The sequence below is a fragment of the Macaca fascicularis genome, chromosome 10 (assembly GCF_037993035.2).
Source record: "Macaca fascicularis isolate 582-1 chromosome 10, T2T-MFA8v1.1".
In the NCBI taxonomy this organism is placed as follows: Eukaryota; Metazoa; Chordata; class Mammalia; order Primates; family Cercopithecidae; genus Macaca; species Macaca fascicularis.
In genome coordinates this window covers 65,741,916-65,757,952 of record NC_088384.1, presented here as the reverse complement: position 1 = coordinate 65,757,952, position 16,037 = coordinate 65,741,916, and positions in this window count along the sequence as shown.

The window sequence follows — 16,037 nt, the reverse complement described above, 5'->3', positions numbered from 1 at the left end:
AGAGCTTGCTGCATGGCCCCACATTTTGGAAACTAGCTTTCTTCCAAATTGCAGGAGCTTTTGTTAACCCAGCACAATGGCGGGGGCTGCTCATGGCATGGAGAGTGACGCCAACAACGAGGAATGTGACCGGGTAAGTGTGGTAGCCTCCTGACCTGTGAACGAGGAACACGGAGGATGCGGGGGCTGGTTCTGCAAAGTGCCTCAGGGTGACTGCTCCCCGATCAGATGAACCAAACCATCAATGCGCCCTTTATCTACTCTTTTCCGCCACTCTTGCTTCCTGACACCCCGTCACAGGTGAGCTGCCTGTCCTGAGCACAGGAACCGCATCTGAGGGAACCCAAGCTAAGCAAGGAGGTGAGCGCAGGTTGCCTAACTGTCTAGCTCTCTCCTGTTTAGCCAACTGTGGCTGTGCAGGAAGGTGGGCCCAGGAGTGCTAGACTTTTTTTTAGGGTGAGGTGCAGTGGTCAAGTTTACGGAGGTCTGATTTATTGGTAGCACAATTCACTCTTTAGTGTGCAGTTCTATGAGTTTTCAGCAAAAAATACAATAGTTGTGTAGCCACCATCAAGATCAAGATACAGAGCAGTTCTGGCACTCCCCACAAAATTCCTTCATGCTCATTTCAAGCAACACCCTCCCCAACCCAGCCCCTGGTGGCCATTGACCTGCAGTTTAGCCTTTTCTAGTAAGTCATGAAAATGGAATCAGACAGTGGACAGTCTTTGGAGTTTGGCTTCTTTTCCATTGCATGAGGCATTTGAGATTCACTCATGTTGGTCGTACCAGTCATGTGTTACTTTTATTACTGAGTGGTTTTCCAGGACATGGATGGACAAGTGCTTCTCTCCATTCGCCTGTTGAAGAACATTTGCATTATTTTGGGATAATTACGAATACATCTGCTATAGACATTTGGGTGTGTATTTTTGTGGGAAGATAATTTTTCATTTCTCTAGGGTACATACCCAGGAGAGGACATGTGGTAAGTGCATGTTTAACTTTGTAAGAAGTTTCCAGGCTGCTTATGGATGCAGATTCCAGTTGTTCTGTGCCTTTGTCAGCACTTGGTTATTGTCAGCTTTACTGATTAAGTCGTTCCAAGTGGTATCTCATTGTGATTTTTTTTTTTTTTTGAGATGGAGTCTCACTCTGTTGCCCAGGCTGAGTGCAGTGGCGCAATCTCGCCTCACTGCAACCTCCGCCTCCCGAGTTCAAGTGATTCTCCTGCCTCAACCTCCTGAGTAGCTGGGATTACAGGCGTGTGCCACCAAGCCTGGATAATTTTTGTATTTTTAGTAGAGATGGGGTTTCATCATGTTGTTCAGGCTGGTCTCGACCTCCTGACCTCATGATCCACCCTCCTCAGCCCCCTAAAGTACTGGGATTACAGGCGTGAGTCATGTTACCCGGCCTATCTCACTGTGATTTTAATTTGCATTTCCCTGATGACTAATGACGTTGAGCATCTTTGTTTAGACATATTGACTTCTTGTATATCTTTCTTTGGTAAAGTGCCTAGTTGAAGTTTTTGGACATTAAAAAAAATGGGTGCTTGTTTTGATTTTTGATTTTTTTCAAGAGAGTCCAGAAATTGAGATTTTTACATGAAATCTTCTGATTTTTAAAAATAAAAACCAGACCAGTCTCAATGGTTCACACCTGTAATCCCAGCACTGTGGGAGGCCAAGGCGGGCAGATTGCTTGAAGTCAGGGGTTTGAGCCAAGCCTGGCCAACATGGTGAAACCCAATTTCTACTGAAAATACGAAAATTATCAGGGTGTGGTGGCACATGCCTGTAATCCCAGCTACTCAGGAGGCTGAGGCAGGAGAATCTCTTGAACCCGGGAGGCGGAGGTTGCAGCGAGCCGAGATCGCGCCACTGCACTCCAGCCTGGCGACAGAGTGAGACTCTGTCTCAAAAAATAAAATAAAATAAAAAAAAATTAAAATTAAAATGAGAACCAATCTAAGAGATCTATTTAGAGAGAGGAGGCGGCTTCTCCAAGATAATGAAGCATTGGGTTTTCAATCCCAATTCTTCTGAATCTAAATCCAATGTGCCTGTTGCTACCCCAGGGATGTTCACATAAACAAATCCAGAGCAAAATACTGAACAGAAAATCCCCACTTATGACCACATTCTGTGAGTTCTGCTTTATGGTCATACAGAGTATCCCAGAGATGCCTGAATCCAAAACTTGCTCGCTGAGGGGCTGAGACAATTTTACTCTCATTAGGATTTACCCAGTAACGAGTCAGGTAAAGGTCTCACTCAGAAATAGACTATGGTCAAATTCAGAGAGACGGAAGGTAGAACGGTGGTTGCCAGGGGCTGGGGGAGGGAGAAACGGGGAGTTGTTTCACTCATAGAGTTTCAGTTTTGCAAAATGAAAGGAGCTGTGGAGGTGGATGGTGGTGATGACTGCACAACAACGTGTGTTAACGCCTGCATGGTTAAGAATGGTTCAGATGGTCACTTTTATGTTATATGTATTTTATCCCAATTTTAAAAAATCAAAAATTACAACAAAAAGAAATAGACTACAAAGAAACAAAATGCTGTTTTTCATCATTCTCACACCAGCTAATCCCTGGGGCTGTCTTCTGATTTAAGACCACCACTGTGTCTTCATTTCAGGGACAGATGAACCCTGTCTTGAGACAGCACCTCTGGATTTTATGCCATTCTCACGAGTGACCAAGGTTTCTTTAGGGCTTTTATGCTCATGAGTTACATTTTGCATTTGGAACCGAGGGTACACACAGTGCTATGCTAGAAAGACATTAAATGCAAGACTGCTATCTTTTGAATGTCAGAGAATCCCACATAAACATGGTTAAAGAAATATACGAACCCTTTAGGAAAGGGGTCTCAACAAAGCACTCTGCTCACCTATTCAGTGGGGAGGTGGGTCCAACGGTGGCGACAATGATTTTCATGGATGTGGTTCAAGGCTGTTGTGAACAGATGCGTCAGATTCACGAGGGATTGCAGCCCCTGGTGGGGCCGGGTTCAAGCATTCTGAGGGCCCCGCCTGAAATCCACGCTCTCATTATCAAGGAAACCACGTGCATCCCTGGTCCTTCTTAAGAATCTACGTTCAAGGTCGTTATGGATGCTCTGTGATTGTGAAGGCTCTTTCAGGCCCACCCTTCCCACGTGACGGGATGGTTTCACTGGGTCTCCTGTGTTCAAGGTGAGCTGGGTTTGTATAACCAGCAGTGACTGTTATTCACTGGGAAATGTTCAAAGCCTTAGGGCCAAAACCTGTTTCTCTATCTGTAACAAAGGGAAAGTCCCCAAGTCATCTGGGTAGATCATCTTAAGAGAGGACTCTTCTATTTTATAGTTTTCCAAATGAGGGATAAATGGTCAGAGTTAAACAGGTAAACTCTCTGTCCCTCAGCAAAACACAAATAAACAAGTAACAAAGCCCCCTTTGCCAGCATAGGGGGACTCCTTTTTTTTTTTTTTTTTTTTTTTTTTTTGAGACGGAGTCTCGCTCTGTCGCCCAACGTGGAGTGCAGTGGCCGGATCTCAGCTCACTGCAAGCTCCGCCTCCCGGGTTCACGCCATTCTCCTGCCTCAGCCTCCCGAGTAGCCGGGACTACAGGCGCCCACCACCTCGCCCGGCTAGTTTTTTGTATTTTTTAGTAGAGACGGGGTTTCACCGTGTTAGCCAGGATGGTCTCGAACTCCTGACCTCGTGATCCGCCCGTCTCGGCCTCCCAAAGTGCTGGGATTACAGGCTTGAGCCACCGCGCCCGGCCGGGGGACTCTTGCAATGTTTAGGGGTGGGCTTAATCTCCCTGGGCTGGGGTAGACCTTCCTTCCTTCGCACTCCTAGACGCTTCAATGTTATAGGATGGCACTTCTTCATGTTTAATCACTTCTGTATAGCTTCCTACATTTTTGCTATATTCACAAATCATTTACATTTACTTTGTAATTTTCATTAAATAGACTTTAAACCCATTTAAAAAATTTACTTAGCCATAGCCAGTGGCTTTCAAAGTTGAACATGTATCAGAATCACCTGGAGGTCTTGTTCAATGCTATATGGCTGGATCTCTCTCTCAGGGTGCAGTAGGTCTAGGGAGGGGCTGATAATTTGCATTTTATCGATTTCTCAGATGATTCTGATATTGCTAATTAGAGGGCTACAGTTTGACAACTACTTTGCTAAGCAGTAGTATCCCAGAAATCATGGATTTGATATGGCTTTTTAAAAAGGTGTGTGTTGGCTGGGGGCGGTGGCTCACACCTGTAATTCCAGCCTTTGGGAGGCCGAGGTGAATGGATCACCTGAGGTCAGGAGTTCAAGACCAGCCTGGCCAACATGGCAAAACCCCATCTCTACTAAAAATACAAAAATTAGCCAGGCATGGTTGTGGGAGCCTGTAATCCCAGCTACTTGGGAGACTGAGGCAGGAGAATCACTTGAACCTGGGAGGTGGAGGTTGCAGTGAGCTGAGAGTGCACCACTGCACTCCAGCCTGGGCGACAGAGTGAGACCCTGTTTCAAAAAAAAAAAAAAAAAGTATGTGTTTGTTAGATTGCAATTAGAAACATTGAGACATTGAGAAGTGGGCAATAATAAAGCCACTTTTCGTGAAGCGGTGAGACCCTCTCCCTACAGTGGGTGTCCTTGCGAAGGAGACCTGAGCAACATGGTGGCACTGCCTGCTGGCTGTCACCCGCCCCCTGGTGTGGGTGTGCCTACTGATAGAGCCAAGGGCTGAAATCCTAGCTGGCTTTGTGGAAGGCACAACTTGGGGCAATTCCTCACCCCTCTTTGTCCCCCAGTCTTCCCAATAAGCAGGGAGGTGATGACACTGACTGACATCTAAGGGTTCTGTTGCTCCATCCTGGGGCCTTTTTGAAGATAGTTGCCTGACGGAGGCAGCCTCCCAAAGAGAGGCTGGAAGCCCCCTCTGCGGGGTGGCAGGTGCACTGTGATGTTTCATGTATCAGCACTTTCTGAACTGCACTTGACAAAAATCCACCTCAAACTGGCTTGAGCAAGAAAGGAAACTTATTAGCTCATGTGACTGAAAAATGTATGTCTGGATTCAGGTTTGGCTGGATCCAGGGAGTAAAAGGGTGCCATCTTCTTGGTCTGTCAGTCTCCTTTGCTTTCACCTGCCTGCTCCACCCTCAGGCAGTTTCCTCCCAGGCAAAGGCAAAACAGTCACCAGCAGCTCCAGGCCTATGTCTTGCCAACTTAGCACCTCTTCTCAAGGGTTTCAGCAAAATTCCCAGCACTGACTCTCACTGGACTGTATTAAGCACCCATCACTGAACCCATTACTCACTGGAGCAGATACAGATTCTGGGCATTGGCCAGACTTGGGTGTGGTTCCTGCTCCTGAGTGGTGAGGTATCAGCTACACCTAAGAGTTGATGAGGCGTGGCTCTCCAAAGCATGTTGTCAGGAGCTATTACTAGAGAACAAAAGTATGCTGGGAAGGTAAAAACCCACAGTGGTCCTCCCAAATTCATCTGCATCAGTGGGGATCAAAGTGTGTTCCCTGGATTGAATGGGAAGCATCAACATCACACGGGAGCTCTTAGAAATGCAATTCATGGCTGGGTGGGGTGGGTCATGCCTGTAATCCCAAAACTTTGGGAGGCCAAGGTGGAAAGATAGCTTGAGGCCAGAAGTTTGAGACCAGCCTGGGCAACATAGCAAGACCCCATCTCTACAAACAATTTAAAAATTAGCTGATGTGGTGGCCTGCATCTGTGGTCCCAGCAACTTGGGAGGTGGAGGGAGGAGGATTGCTTGAGCAGTGCCTCCTCCATGATTGTGCCATTACACTCTAGCCTGGGAGACACAGTGAGACGTTATCTCTAAGGAAAAAAAAAAGGAAAGGAACAAGAAGAAAGAAAGAAATGCAATCCTCAGGCCCAGCTGTGCAGTCACTGACGTAAACCAGAAGATCTCGACCCTGATTTCAATTTGAATCACCTGGGGTATTTTACACCATCTAGACTCTACTCCCAACCAATTTTACCAAGGCAGGGAGGGGAAGGGGATCCAGTCATTGGTGTTTTAAAAAAATGTTTCTCCAAATAATTCTCATGGAAGCCAAGGTTGACAGAACCACTAGCTTAAACAAACTCTTGTTCTCTGCTACTTCTCATTTATGAAATGGCAGTAAACAAGACTGTGGACAGTTTTTCTGTTGAGAATGGTGGTGCATTAGGGGAGCTATTACTAGAGTTGGGAGGTGGCAACTTGAGCCGAGGATGTGATGGTTTTTAGTTTTTCTAATACACATTAAAATCAATATAGAATTGATAAAAATTTCTTCTGAGTACCAGCTAAAGTTACCTTGTGTGCTATTAAGTATCCCTGGTGTAGGGGAAGGAACACTGGACTTGAATCCAGAAGACTGGAAGTTGAAAGCCAAGTTCTATGATAGCTTGGAGAAGCCATGCAGTCTCTCTTTATTTGCATGATGGGAAAGATCTCAGGCACCTTTAAACCCCAAACAGAGAGACAGGTGATGGCTTCAGGGGAGACGATGAGCGGGGACAGCCATTAAAGATAAGCATGAAACCCAAAAATACAAACAAGCAGTGGGATGGTTAGAAAAGAATTACAGAATGTCTGTTGCTTTCTTTTCTTTTCTTTTTTTCTGGAGACGGGGTTTCATTCTGTTGCCCAGGCTGGAGTACAGTGGCATGATCTCAGCTCACTGCAACCTCAGCCTCCCAGGTTCAAGCGATCCTCCTGCCTCCTGAATAGCAGGGACTACAGGTGCATGCAACCTCAGCCTCCTGGGTTCAAGCAATCCTCCTGCCTCAGCCTCCTGAATAGCTGGGACTACAGGCGCATGCCAACATGTCCAACTAATTTTTGTATTTTTAGTAAAGATGGGGTTTCGCCATGTTGGCCAGGCTGGTCTCGAATTCCTGACATCAAGTGATCTGCCTGCCTCAGCCTCACAAAGTGCTGCGATTACAGGCATGAGTCACTGGGCCTGACCCACCAGAATGTCTATGACTTTGGATGGGCTCAGTTTTGTGGAGAATTGCAAAAGTCTTTGTGGAGGAAGGATCTCAGGTGGAAAAGAGGAAGAAATGACACTGGCGAGCTGGCGAGGACTGAGGGTGCAGGATGGAGAGAATAAGCAGGAGTTGACTGAATCCAGAAAAAAGAGTTTTGGATTTGGCTTAATTCAGGCAGGAAGTCAGCTCCTGAAGCAGACGTGTGACAGACAAAGTGTGAAATGCAGGAGAGGCTCAGAGCAGAGATGACACAGGGAACCCAAGAAAGGGGCTGGAGAGCCCAGATGGCAGGCAGTGGAGGCCTTTCCTGGGTGTTTACACTGGGAAAAAAAGGAAGGAAAAAAGAGACTCAAGTGACTTTGAGGAGAGCGCAACTGTTTTAGCGTGGAGATGCCGAAGACCAGCATTTCAAGCTCGGGGAGCTGGATGGGTGGGCGGTGGCAGGGTCAATAGAGGGGAACCTGTGGAATGGGATGATCTGGGGGAAACACCTGTGCGAATGACAGGGGATAATGTGTAGGAGGGACAGGGTGCTTGTCCCCCAGGGACTCTGGTTTAATGGAGTCTTTCCAGGGCTGAGTGCCAGAAAACACGCAGGCTCTGCCCCAGGTTTCCAGTCGACTGCACTTCACCATGTGCCCCGTTGGACTCTGACCTCCTGTTCTCACACCGAGGCATTTTAGCCATGGTCAGTGTTTATTTAAGTTACTTCCCCTTGAGTTCACTGGCACAAAACACTGCCCGGTAGGCAAGTATGCCTGTGCCCCACGGGGTCTGGGACCGTGCCCGCGGGTGTGCGTCCAGGGGCATCAGGAGTGCAATGTCCAGGCTCTCTGCTCTGTGCAGAGGCTCCTGCAGCGCCAGAGTGCTATGAGGGGGAAGGAGAATGCCTGGTTTACATTTTAATTTTAAAGATATTATTCAAATGCAGTACTATTTTTTTCAGATGCAAAACTCAGTTTTGCCCATTTCGTATTAAATTAGTCATCTCATAGTTTGCATTCTGTTTCATCGTTTGGAATTTTAAGCACAAAACTCCAAGAGGTCTCATGGAGACAGAACTGAAATAACTCAAAGTTTGCATCTTCGCTTCTCTAGGCATCCTGCTATCATTGTTTATCAGGAATCCACCGTTCATGGTGAATCTGCGGCATCCCAGGGCTTGTCTTGTGATTGCACCTGAAGAAAAGGCAGCTCGGACAGCCATAGAAACCCACTTTTGAAACAGCCTGAGTCCACATGGGTCAGGCACCGGCTGTAGAACTGAGAATTCTCTGAATCAACTTCCGGGTAGGATGCAATGTTAATCTGTAATAAAAATATGCTAGTTTGAAACTTACATTAATTTATATAAAATTATAACTCATCAGTAATCATCATGAATTATTTAGACCTTTGATCAACAAAATACTTTTTTTTTAGAGAGGAGGATTTTATTCCTGATCTCTTTAAGAGTTGCTGGACCATGATAATAAAAAGCAGAAAACTTTTATCAGGATTTTCTACAGACAATGCCCCCAAGGACCTGCCCTTGGTAGATCACTGACTCACAAGGTGGTTATGAGGATTAAATGAATTAAAACAATTAAAGCACTTAGAAGAGGGCTTGATATTAGCTATTACTGGTTTTTCTACAACATATAAATCCCACTGCTAAAAGAGTCCACGGGTATTTGATGAGGGCTGCTGATGAGCCTCAAAAATCCTTATATTAAGAAGGTGGAAATAGGCCAGGCACAGTGGCTCATGCCTGTAATCCCAGCACTTTAGGTGACTGAGGTGGGTGGATCACTTGAAGTCAGGAGTTCAAGACCAGCCTAACCAACATGGTGAAACTCCTTCTCTACTAAAAATACAAAATTAGCCAGGCGTGGTGGTGCACTCCTGTAATCCCAGCTACTCAAGCATGAGCCACCGTGCCTGGGAAGTTTATTTATTTTTATTGTTTGTATGGTATTGTATTATATGACTATACCTCAATTTATTTATCCATTCTACAGTTCATGAACACTGGAGTTGTTCCAGATTTGGGCTAATAGGAACATTATGTTAGTTGCATTTCCTTGGTTACTAACAGGGTTGGGCATCCTTCATATGTCTGTTGGTTATTTGGATTCCCTTTTTCTGAAACGCATATCAGGGTTTTTGGGGGCCCATTTTTCTATGTTTTGTTTATTCCTTACTGATTTATAGACATTCTTTATGTAGTTTGAGCTCTCTGTCAGTTTTATGTGCCCCTACTATTTTCTTCCACTCTGTGGCTTGCCTTCTCGCTCTCTTAATGCTGTCTTTTGATGAACAAAATTCTTATATTTAATGTACTCAAATTTATCAGTTTTGTTTAACCTTCTAAAAGCTTTTTTTTTTTTCTTGATTTTTTCAACTTGCTTTTCACATATACTGTGTCTGGAATTGAATTTTGTATATGGTTTGCGGTAGGGGCCTCATTTCATGTTTTCCTTGTGGATACTCAATTGTCCCAGCCACATACATTTTTAAAATAGTTTTCTCTCTATCCTCCTTTAATTTTATGTTTGTCATGAATCAAGTGTCCATATACATCTGGGTCTCTTTAAGAACACTCTACCCTATTCCATTAGTCTATTATCTGTCCTTGAACAAATACTAGGCTGCTTTAATTAATGTAGTGTTATTTTAAGTCTTGATACCGGGCAGAGGAAATCCACTCTCTTCTTTGTTTTTCAGGAATAGCTTAACTACTTTTGGTCTTTTCATTTCCATATACATTTTAGAATCTGCTTGTTGGGATTTCAGTTGGGACTACAGTAAATCTATACACCAAGTTCATGTAGGATTGGTATTTTTATGACATTGAATCTTTCAGTGCATGAATACGGTGTTGTTTCTCTTTTATTTAGGTCTTCCTTAAGAAAAATTTACAGTTTTCTGCATACAGGTCTTGAAATGTTTTGTTAGATTTATTCCTAGGTACTTGATATTCCTTTCAACACAAATGTAAATGATATATTTTTCTTTTAAATTAATATTCTAGCTGTTTGTTACTAACAGAGAAATGTAGTTGATTGTTGTATATTGAGTAGCCTTGTAAAACTCATAATTTCTAATATCTTATTCTGTTTTCTATGTAGTCAATCATTATCTTCAAAATAACAATAGTTTTGCTCTTTCCTTTTTAAATCTTTATGCTTTTTAGTATATTTTTCTTGTCTTACTCTATTGGCTGAAACTTCTACTCTAAATGTTGAAGGGAAGTAGTTATTATGGGCATCTTTGTCCTTATCATGATTTCCAGAGGAAAGTATTTAATATTTCATTATTAAGTTTGATGTTTGCTGAAGATTTATTGTAGGTAAACAATATCACATTAATAAGTCCCCTTCTTCTTTCTAGTTTGTTGATAGTGTTTATTTTAAATAATAAATGAGTGTTATGCCTTATAATTGCTTTTTTGCATCTGTGAAACAATCACGTTTTTGCTTTATATTCTCAGTGTGATGAATTACACTGATTGATTTTTTTAACATTAAGCCAGCTTTGTGTCTTTGAGATAAACTAAATTTAGTAATGAAGTATCCTCCTATTTCATATCTCCGGATTCAGACTGCTGTTGTTTAGATTTTTTGCATCTGCAGTCATACATAATATTCATCTTTCATCTCCCTTCTACTATGAATTAAGGTTTCAAGTCTATGTTAGTCTCAAAAATGAGTTGAAGAATATACCTTCTTCCATTTTCTGAGAGTCTAAAAGATTGGCATTATTTCTCACTTAAATATTTTGTGAAATGTATACATGTGCAACTTCATTACCTAAAAAGGGCCATCTTCCAAATTACATTAAAATTTACACCATTACATAAAATGTCAATTGTAATAAATTATAATCATGTAAAATTACAACCACCTAATTAAAAAATTTAAAATTACAAATAGAGAAAAATCACATAAATTACAATTTTACAAAAACTACATAATACATTACAAACTTACATGACAAAATCTTCCCTAAAACAAGCTTTGGAGTCAGACCGTCTCTGTATGGATTTTGGCGCTGAGGACAGGCTGTGCAATCCTGTGCCAATCTCTACACCTCTGAGTTCTCAATGTCCTTATCTACCATGTGGGTTTGCTAATGGTTCCTCCACCTCTTTCAGATGTCAGGAGGAGTAAATGAAACAGTGATATGTAAATCAATTCGCCCTGAGCTTGGTCTATAAAAGATCTTTAATATTTGGTAACAACATTCATGATTATATGTTAATAATTTAATTATTCACTCAAGTGTTTATTGAGCATCTATTGTGGGGCCAGGCACACTGGATACTGGGGAAGCAACGGGAGGCAAAATTGGATGTGGCCTTTCACGCACCTGGAGCAAGGATTCAGCGTTTGTTCCCGCAGATCCATGACCCACCCCCACTGAAATGAAATGGAGGCCGATGTTTACCGTGCCACCTCTGTGTACCTCTTTAGAGCTCTGCGTACTGCTTTTGTGCCAGATGGGCAAGAATAAATGAAAGCAGCCATTTCTGCTAGGGAGCAATCAGAGCCTAATATTGAGCTCTTTGGAAACCGACTCATAGCAGTCATAGGCAAGGGCCACTTCCTTTAGGAAATGAATGAAGACAACTTGCTTTTCCTAAGCTAGGTTCCCCGTTTGTATTTCTTGACAAGGGCTAAATGTGTCATACAAAGGACTGTTTTCATTGTCCCTGTTTTTCACAGTTTCTTCCAGTCCCCACCAGCTTCTCTGCTGCAGGGAGTTTACCAGGAAACAGGTGCACAAAAGGAAGAACTTGCTGAGGGCCTGGTAAACTGGAAACTCAATCCAGGTGGCCAAGGTCTAATCTTCCCCTACACCAGGTAATTTCTCTCCCTTGCATCTGAGCTTGTGAAATCAATATCAATAGTTCTCAGGTGGTCCATGGCTCTTCCAGTACTTCTGGAAATCTTTGCACCAGTACCTTTTTTTTTTTTTTTTTTTTTTTTTTTTTTGCTATACATGGCTTTGATTCTCTGCTACACATTTCTCAAATGGCTTTATGAGGCCTCAGGAATAATACCTATTTCTTGGCTTTGTGTGAGGACTCAGTGAGACATGTCAGGAATGCTGTGATGTCTGGTTGGCAGCACGGAATAAGGGCTCATTTATTGGACTGCTTGTTGGGTCAGGTGGGGCAGTCTATCTGTAGATATACCGATACACAGATCCATGAACATATAGATGGAGATACAGCTATAGATAGATGCATATGTACACATACATATAGCATATTCACATACATGTATTAATTCAACATTTTTTCTTTTTTGAGACAGAGTCTCAGTCCGTCACCCAGGCTGGAGTGCAGTGGTGCGATCTCGGCTCACTGCAACTGCAACCTCTGCCTCCTGGGTTCAAGCAATTCTTGTGCCTCAGCCTCTCTAGTAGCTGGAATTACAGATGTGTACCACCACCACACCTGGCTAGTTTTTTTTTGTTTTGTTTTTTGTTTGTTTGGTTTTTTTGTATTTTTAGTAGAGCCAGTGTTTCGCCATGTTGGCTAGACTGGTTTTGAACTCCTGACTTCAAGTGATCTGCCCTCCTTGGCCTCCCAAAGTGCTGGGATTACAGGTGTGAGCCACTGTGTCTGGCCTAATTCAACATTTTAACAAATAATCTAGTGCCTACTATGTGCAATTCACTGTATTCATATTTACATGAGTGGATCAATTATTAGTCCTATTTGTGAAATCCAAAGAAAGAATGTAACATTTGAGTTTATGTAAAAAGTGTTGGAAAAACTGTTTTCCCAAATGAGCTAAGATGGAGCAATGGGACTTTTAGGGGTAGGCTTCACAAGTTACCTGCTAATCATTGATCCCAATGTAGGCTAACCCTGGGCAGTGAGAGATGGCCATTCGAGGGCACCACTGCAGAAGACCTGGCATTCTGCCTCCTTGTGGAGTCAGACTTTGGCCCCCTGCAGTGTTTGCCATTGTGGGGGCATCAGATGCTGATGGGCAGAATGAATGTGGAGGAAGTTGGCTTCACTAGGGCAAGGAATGAATGGCCACCACTGCTTTTGTGCCAAAAGACTGAGCCTCCCTGGGAGAGTGGACAAGAACAGGCTGGAGGAGGGGGTGCCCTTCATCATCTTGTGAGCATCTGGGCCAAGTTCAGGGCTGGTGCTCTCGTTCAGATAGATTTAGCTGGTGGTGCAGAGATCTGTGAGCTTGCTTTTACAGGACTTTAATGATATATAAAAGCAGCATGAAGGGCTCCTGACTGTGGATTAATTTGGAGATGACTTTCTCTGTTGAAGAGTGGCAAGACTCTTGCAAGTTCTTAAAAATGCACTTGTTTGGTATGAGAATGAAAAGCAGTGGCTGAAGAACCAGTCTTCAATGGGCAAGGCTTCTCTGGTAAGTTAAACACATTCAGGCTGGGATTTAGAGGAATTCGTGCTCGTGTAAGCATTAGGGCATGCCAAAGTAAAAACTCCAGTATGCAAAAGTATTCCTGGGAGGCGATTTAGAAATACAGATACTTGCATTTATTTAACAGATCTGGAGCAGTTACGCTCTGCTGCAAAGGCTGCCACTACAGATGCAAGAGGAAAGGGCCCTCATGATTTCTGTTTGATTGTGGCCACCAAGTTTAAATGCGGGAATGTAGGAATTACAAAAGCATGGAGGAAGGGTGGGAATTTTTGAAACTCACGAATAACCTTGTAAACGGAAGAGCCTGTTTTAACCCCGAAAAAGGAATAAAAGACTTGAGTTTACATGAGAAGTGTTTAAAAAAAAATTTCCCCTATACCCTTGCCTTCTGGTTAATTCCATTTTAAAATTGCAATTTAAAGCTAAATTAAAAGTAAGCCAATGTTGTGGAGGCATGGAGTGGAATACAGGTACCTGGGCCCCACTTCCCAAGATTTGGATTTAGCTGGTCTGGGATAGGTCCCCAATTCTGAATTTCTAACAAGCTCCCAGGTATGCCGATGCTGCTGGTTGCACATCATACCTGGGGTGGCACTGAGTAAGAGGTTGTTAGTTTTCCATTTTTGAAGGTATTGAATAGAGAATGGTTCTCACATTTGGCTGCATTAGAGTCAACTGGGGAGCTTTAAACAAGCCCTGGTATCCTGACTGCATCCCAGGCCAACAACAGCAGAAAGTCACCCAAAAGCAAGCTCACGGATCTCTGCACCACCAGCTACATCCATCTGAACGAGAGCACCAGCCCTGAACTTGACCCAGATGCTCACAAGATGATGAAGGCTATGGGGTTCAGGCATCTGTATTTTTAATAGCTTCCCACATAGTTCAATGTGTAGCTGAGGTGAAGAACTGCTGCTCTGGGAGGAAATTATTTCAGGCAACGGCAACCAAAGGTCTTAGTCATCATGAGGTGTCAGAATAACTTTGGAGACCACGAATATTTTGTAACGCTTCCTGTCCTATCTTGAAATGAAATTCACAGACTGTATAATCTACTTACACGCATCATTAAAAAAAGTTCTTTCTGTAATATAAAGTAGGAACAAAAGAGAAGTTGAAAAAGGTAACTTTTGGTAAACAGACACACGCACACCCACACATACACACCCCCCCCCCACACACACATATTCTATAGGTGAATGCTTGGGTACAAGTTCTCTAGAAGACGTAATAAAGTATCCAGGTGTTTGTCCTGTAAGAATGTGATCCCCACAGCCCCAGAGCCAGGCCAAGCCTGGAGCACAGGACCAGTGACTCAGACACCACTGGCTTGGTGTCATGGTGCCGTGGTTTTCCATACTGGTGAAAAACGCTCAGTAAACTTCTGGACACAACAACACACGTTGACTGACTCTGCGTTCCTGCATATTCCGCTCATACTAAGTACTAGGCAACATTGCTCTATGATTACATGTCAGAGATTTAGGGTCTACGGTAGGTAATTACCAACTGGTTGTTCATCGACATGCATTTTGGGCTGAATTTTGAGCATTTCAGAAATTCTAGCTTCCCTCTTCCTTTGCCCAAATGCGAAGATGTCTTCACTGTAATTGAGCAATCACAAACGGCCCCCTCGAATGTCTCAGAGCTCCCCGTTGAACACTCATGTGGAATAAGGAGTGACGGTGAGCTCACTGAAAAGCACCCGACGCCAGGTGCATTCCACCTTCCACACCGCAGCAGCGTCCCGCAGGCCAGAGCTGGTGGGCGAAACTGTGGTGGGCGAAACCGTGGTGGGTGAAAATGCGGTGGGCTGGATAAAGGACTCCCACCCCAGATGGCCGCAGGGGTCCATTCAGGGGAGTGGAGAGAGAAGGGCTGTGGGCTTCCAGTCAAGCTTTACCCTCACTGAAAGTTCAGGTTCAGGGCCCAGTCCCCGAGCGTGAAAAGCGACCCTTATAGAAGAGGTAAAGGAACCTCCTTCAAATCCCCTGCACCCGTGCCCCTCCCTCAAAGAGAATCCTGGGAAATATTTAGCGATCTCCAGTGCCCTCTAGTGGCAGATACTTGTCATGCCAGGCACGAGAAGATGGTTAGTTTAATTTTTATTGTTTAAAAACATCACACAAGCTCATGCAGGTTTATACAGTAACAATCTCAAGCTTTCCTGCATTTCCTTTTATCATCCCAATCTTATTACACCCGAGAGAACATTTCCATTCCTTTCCTATGCATTTACAAATGATATATATGTATATTATATATTCGTTTCTATATGTTACACAGAGATGTAGACATGTAGAAACATATATGTGCACATATGCTTGGGTACTTATACATAAGCATAAAATATATTTTGTATGGCATATATGTATATCTATTTTATATTTACAAGTGTAAAAAATTTTAAAACTTTATATAAATATATAAAAAATAATACATTTAATTATATACTTTATACAATATGTTTATATAAAGTTTACGCTTATATTGATAATATATTTTTATGTACTATATAAAGTCTGAAAGTATATTGTATAAGGTTTATTTTTATTTTTATTTATTTATTTTGAGACACTTTCTGTTGCCCAGGCTGGAGTGCAATGGC